We start from the raw sequence: 6,405 nt of genomic DNA on the forward strand, positions 1-6,405 counted from the left end.
TTCTAATCATTTAGACAATTAGATTTATCTAACAAACTTTATTATCATTATTATAATTATTATTATTATTATTATTATTATTATTATTATTATTATTATTATTATTATTATTATTATTATTATTATTATTATTATTATTATTATTATTATTATTATTCAACGGGGCTCGATACAAATCTTGAAGATGTTTGATAGGAATACATCTAGAAAATACCAGTAAATAACAAGGAAACAAGAACTAACTTAATTCATCGGCTTCAGTTTCTATATGACATGGCGTTATCTTCATAAAATGTTGATTTTGATATCTGATGTTACGACTTCTAATTACAATTTATTTTTGTTGGTAATTCTTGATATTTAAAGCAAATACTGAAAGTCATTTACTCGAACTGGATGAGTCTTTTCATATTCTAGGAAATTAGAGCGCAGATTAAAGGAATCAATAAAAATACAAAGGTGAAATATAATGTAAAGCAAGGAATTCTATTGCTGTGATGACAACTCGTAGGATTTAGTCTGAGTGACTTTCTTTTTCGCGGCCCGACCAGTGGTTATAGTTTTTCATTGGTGATGGCCAAGCGATTTGTAATATTTCCTTAGATAGACCTTTACAAAGAAGTGAAGCTTATGAGCTATTGTTGTGATTCATGTCCTGGTCTCTGCTCCAAAAGTTGCTTTAGAAAGAAAATAAAGCAAACTCGGAATGAACAAAACCAGATAAGATGGTTTGTAGCTGGTCAAAACTAATTGATCATAGGAGGCTTTCAATTCTTCTAATGCCCAGAAGATGAAACAACAAAAACAATTATAACAACGACAAAAATTACTACTACTACTACTATTACTACTACTACTACTACTACTACTACTACTACTACTACTACTACTACTACTACTACTACACACACACACATATAAAATATATTTATATATATATATCTATATATATATTTATATATATATATATATATATATATATATATATATTTATATTTGTGTGTGTGTGTGTGTGTGTGTGTGCGTGAGTGTGTCGTTCTCTGTGTGTCTTTTTTAATCGGGCACTTGCTAACGCAGGATAAGCTTAGTGTCTTTATCTAACCATTCATCTCCCATCCAAAACGTTTGTCTCAAAACTGTTCGATAAAGGCTTTTATTGGCAAACACTTTCAGAGATTTAAAATTAGTTTATCCAATTTTCATTCGGCGTATTCTTTCCTATTCTAGAATTTTGGTTCCCCGTTGCGAATCCAGGCTTTTTGTCTCGTAAAAAAAGCAACGACGCGGTGTGAAGAGCTCTCCTCGGCGGGAGATGGGAAGCCATCTCCCATTAGTCTGTTTGGTCAGCCTGTCTCGCGATGTTCTGTCGTTTTCCCAATCTTCATAATGTACGAGTTTCTACCATCGTTGTGAAACGATTCTACTGTCTAGCGTGTTCGATGTGTGATTTCTATTTCTTGGACTTGTTTTTATTCTTCAAACACAAAAATGTGTGTCTGGAATAATAAACCTCTAGTAGTGTTGACTTTTATAATGCAGAGTTACATGTTTAGATAGTTGACTTAAGCACCTTAACCTAAAACATCAAGGTAAGATTTAATATCGCAGTTTGATTTGATTATAACTTGTGACGAGTATTAGAGCATTTCGTCAATGTTGAATTGTGTTGAGAATTTTTTTTTGGAATAATGATAATAATAATAATAATAATAATAATAATAATAATAATAATAATAATAATAATAATAATAATAATAATAATAATAATAATAATAATAATAATAATGGTGGTGATGATGATGATGATGATGATGATGATGATGATAATAATAATAATAATAATAATAATAATAATAATAATAATAGATGGCATTTTGTATAGGGCATTTATAAAACGATATAATGCTCAATGCGCTTTACATTGGTTGGGGGGAAAAAAATGAAAATAACACGCGAGAGATATCATATGAAAATATCCACCTGGATGTGCAAACCAAACCTAATGAGGTCTCTTAGACTTTTACTTTATTGTCTTGGGTTATTTTGTGCATAGATTAGAATTATTAATGTTTAGTCACGCTGCTTTAGATTTTAAAAAAAATACTGTAGGTAATTTTCTAAAGAAAACAGATTTTTCCAATAATGCTGGCACAATTTAAAAAAAGAATGTATTGAACATGTAACTATTGTATAAAATTTTATTTTTTTGTTTCAACAATCAACTGGCTTTAAGATGAAAGTTTCTCATTTAAAAAACAGGGTTGAGACAGACGTGCTCCAATTTTCAGGTCTGATAACCGATTGCAATAATGTGCTCGTTTTAACATTCTTGTAATGGACAATATTTTGCGTTGGTTTGAGAGTAGTTCCATTACAACAATGAGCCCATAATAATTTAGTATACAATAGAAATCAGACTTCCAAATAAGTACAAGTCAGTTGAGACGCTTGACTGAAATATTTGACATGATCTTCCAAGAATAATCTATTACTTGCATGAATTAGGGATTCGTATCATAGTCGTTTAATTAAATAAATTTGAAGCTTATGGTGATATATTTGCCCTCGGATGTTAAATTTGTCTGGAACTATTTTTTATATAACCAAGAATTCAGCCTTAATTTATTTACCTCGTTTGATCTGGCATTGCTTAACTACAGGTAACGATCATCATCGTATTATTTTTTTAATCATCGTCATCATCAACATTACTTTTATCATCATTATCATTTTTATCATCGCCATAATCACCAGCATTAGTATCATCTTTATTGTTATTGCCGCAGACAGCATTATATTACCATCACTGCGAATGTATTTTAATGCAGGGGAATATTTAACATCTGTCCTGGCTGTTCTTTTAAATAGCATGATTATCAATGCTTTACAGTACTTTACAGTGTCTTTTAGACAGACTCGGGCAAATATTTGCTTTTATGGCATTTGATTTTTACATAACATAATGCATTTTCTATAATAGGCAGATGAATAGATAGATATAAAGATTGGTAGAAAGAAAGAAAAACGATATATTAGTTGGATCAACAAATACATATTGGTGGATAAATGGATTAATGTTTAGATAAATAAACTAATAGATAAAAAGATGGATGTATAGACAGGCAGGGAATAGGATAAAGAGAGAAATAGAAATGTAGATGTAAGCGATAGAGATTGAAAGGGACATACTTCGTACTCTGACGTAACACATTTAAAAATAATTTTACTTCAGATACCCATCGTTTACAATGACTGACAACATTTCAATCAGTTAATTGCCGTGCTCTGGATAAACACGTATAGACATACATATTTGGCAAAAAAAATCGTCATTCAAATATCGATCGATATTTGAGGGACGAATTTCTCTGGCCAAATTTTGAAATATGCGTTTTTATAAGAGTACGGTAGTAAACTGTTTTTTTTTTTAAAAAAAAAGCCAAAAACAACCAGACTTCTTGACAAGCGGAGAACACCATAATCGATCGATCTTTGAAGTCAAATATTTTTGGACAAAACATAGACTAACTCATCTCCTCAAACTGGTATTACAGATATCAGAGTTAACTACGTGTCGAAATGTGAATCTAAATTTATAATAATCAGAAGAATGACATTTTTAAAACCTTTTTACATATGAATTATATTATTTCTCCCAAACAAAAAAAATAATTTACCCAAGTCTAATATTTCGGTTGTAAATTGAATTTTTCAGCTTCTAGTTCAACCCGATTAAAAACAGTTTCAAGATGATGCGTCGCATATAAAAAGAAATTGTTTTGTCAAAATTATAGTCTCTGTTGGATCAATCTCAAATGACTCCATTATTATGACTTGTGTTGTCTTCTGTCTTGCTCTGTAAATTGTGTTTGAAGTCTCATCATAATTGAGTGACATTTGACTTTTGACGTAAAAATTGGTTTGCCAAAATGAAAAAAAAAGTAGTTTATCAGAATTCGACATTAAAACCTTCATTAGATCAATCATCAATCTCAAATGACTCGGTTCTCAAGGCTAGAAGTGTATTGGTGTTTTCTGTATGACAAATCTTGTTTACATTCCAAGATAAAAGTTATATGGCCAAATTGTGACCCACTTCATCAGATTGTTATTAGGTCTTAGTTATCCAAATCGTGCTGATGAGCAGGGAAACACATAAACAAGACTACTATCCAATACTGCATGACTTATCACAGCAGCAAAAACAACTGATACTTGACGTCAACAGCTGCTCAAAAACGGATGCGAAGAACAAAATGAAGAGACAAAAGAATGAAATCATGCATAAAATTAAATCTCAATCAATAGATAATCACAAAAAGAAAATAGATGAGATTGTGACAGAAATAAATAGTACGAGAGACAGTGTGAAGATGCTCAAAGCGGTGAATACAATCAAACGACAGAAAACACATTATAGACTTGTAATCAAAGATAAATGTAATGAGACTTTATGCAATGATAACGAAATTATGAACACTATAAGCGTGTACTTCACTGAAAAATACAAGGGTATTCAAGAATTGGAACCATTCGAGTCTACCAATCAAGAGCTGGAAACGCATATAACGCCCCAAGAAATAAGCGAAGCAATACAAGAGTTCAATAACAACAGATCGCCAGGTTTAAATGGTGTTAGAGCAGAAGGTCGACAATGTCTGGACGACGAAGGCATACAAATACTAGCTGATATGTATAATAAGATATTGAAGACAAAACAAGTTCTCAATCTTGGAAGTAGAAAACACATTCTGCTAAAAAGCCAAATGAAAAGAAATGCCCTTTAGAAAATGTGTGACCAACCACCCTAAAAGCATGGAATCTAAAAGTGAATCAATCCAAAACAGAATATACAAAAATCAGCAGAAATATAAATCAATGGAAAAGTCTACGTAAAGTAGGCAATTTGATCAGCGAAAATGAAGACATCAGAAAACGAAAGCAGCTGACCACCAACGCATTCAACCAACTCTAAAATTTATGGGATAGAAATAACACAATCCGTGAGAATAAACGAATACAGATTTACGAGGCACTGATTATTACGATATTGAGATTTAATTGTGGAACCTGGGGCCTCACAAAAAAAAAGAAATTAGAAAGTCTCGATTCATACCACCGCAAACTATTTTGTCGAATCTATTGGCCATATATCATTACAAATACTGATCTATAAGAAAAAAAGAGAACAGCAATGGAGGCTATTTGGTCACATCTTACGTCGAAAAGATAACATCCCAGCCCAAACTGCAATGAGAGAATATTTCCCTCATGGCAACAAATATGTAGGGAGACCACCAACATCAATAGTAACTACCCTGAACCAGGATCTCTCAACATTTCTGGATTCAGATGAGGCCGACTTAATCCCTGAAGAACTAAGAAATATTGCAGTGCCCTCCGTTCGAAAGTCACAAGATCTTGACAGCCTCAAAACTATGGCCCAGGACCGTGACCAATGGATGGAGAGAGCAGCTAAACTTATCGACTATGAATCACACAATTAATTCTCATCAAGCGTCATTCAGACTGCGAGCTTACTACTTCTATCACCACATATGTCCAAATGTGAATTTAGATTTAAAATGATCTGAAATATAACATTATGATTTTTATTATTTAAGAAATTACTTTATTTATTCCCAATAAAAGAAAATCCAAAAAATTAACCCAATCTGATATTTTGGCTGTAAATTGAATTTCAATTTCTAGTTCAACCCGATTTAATACCGTTTTAAGGCGATAGGTCGCAAATAAAAAGAAAGTATTTCGTCAGAGTCCAAAATTATAGTCTTCATTGGATCAATCTCAAATGACTCAATTCTTACGGGTTGTGGTGTATTGGTTTGTACTGTGTGAGAGAGATCTTGTTTACTTCCTTGTACCTTGCCTATTCCATCATTCGTGTAGTTTGCCTTTTAGATCGATATGTAAATGTAACACTGTAGTGGTGTATATTGATTTAGTTTCAACTTTCCGACAAATATCGTAATTACGTTCAGACTAGACTGTGTTATACACACTTGGGTTTATTGACAGTGGGATGATGATATTGACCAGTTGAAGAAAACAATCAGAGAGTGCTAAAAGGTTTACATCTCAGTTGTTGGAATCACGCACTGACATAATGATGTTATTCATTTAGTAAAAAAAAAACTCACATCATCCGCCAGCCGTATAAAACACAAAACTGCGTGTAACCTTAAATGTTTATAGTCTGATTGATTATATCAACATAAGTGCCTGCTCCACTCACATTTCTGAATTAAAAGTTCACCCCAAAAACTGGAGCATACTCAATGTCTCAATTGTTTCTATGTTACATATTTGTGTTGAGAATATTGGTTTATTAGCTAAAATGCTGGCCAACTAACTTCGCGGCGTTTGTTTGTGTTGAACCCGTGA

The 6,405-nt window shown here is 32.1% G+C and overlaps 1 protein-coding gene across 1 annotated transcript in view; it reads left to right on the forward strand.

Moving 5' to 3' along the window:
* Positions 1-1,357: 1,357 nt before the first annotated feature.
* The window catches only part of LOC144962774 (uncharacterized), a 46,614-nt gene continuing 41,566 nt past the window's right edge, over positions 1,358-6,405 (forward strand). The window contains exon 1 of the mRNA XM_078896014.1: positions 1,358-1,589. The gene's annotated coding sequence lies outside the window, so the exon portion shown is untranslated. The remainder of the gene's footprint in view (positions 1,590-6,405) is intronic.

This window comes from Berghia stephanieae, chromosome 1, assembly GCF_034508935.2.
Source record: "Berghia stephanieae isolate SIO BIC M18660-M18661 chromosome 1, UCSD_Bste_1.3, whole genome shotgun sequence".
In the NCBI taxonomy this organism is placed as follows: Eukaryota; Metazoa; Mollusca; class Gastropoda; order Nudibranchia; family Aeolidiidae; genus Berghia; species Berghia stephanieae.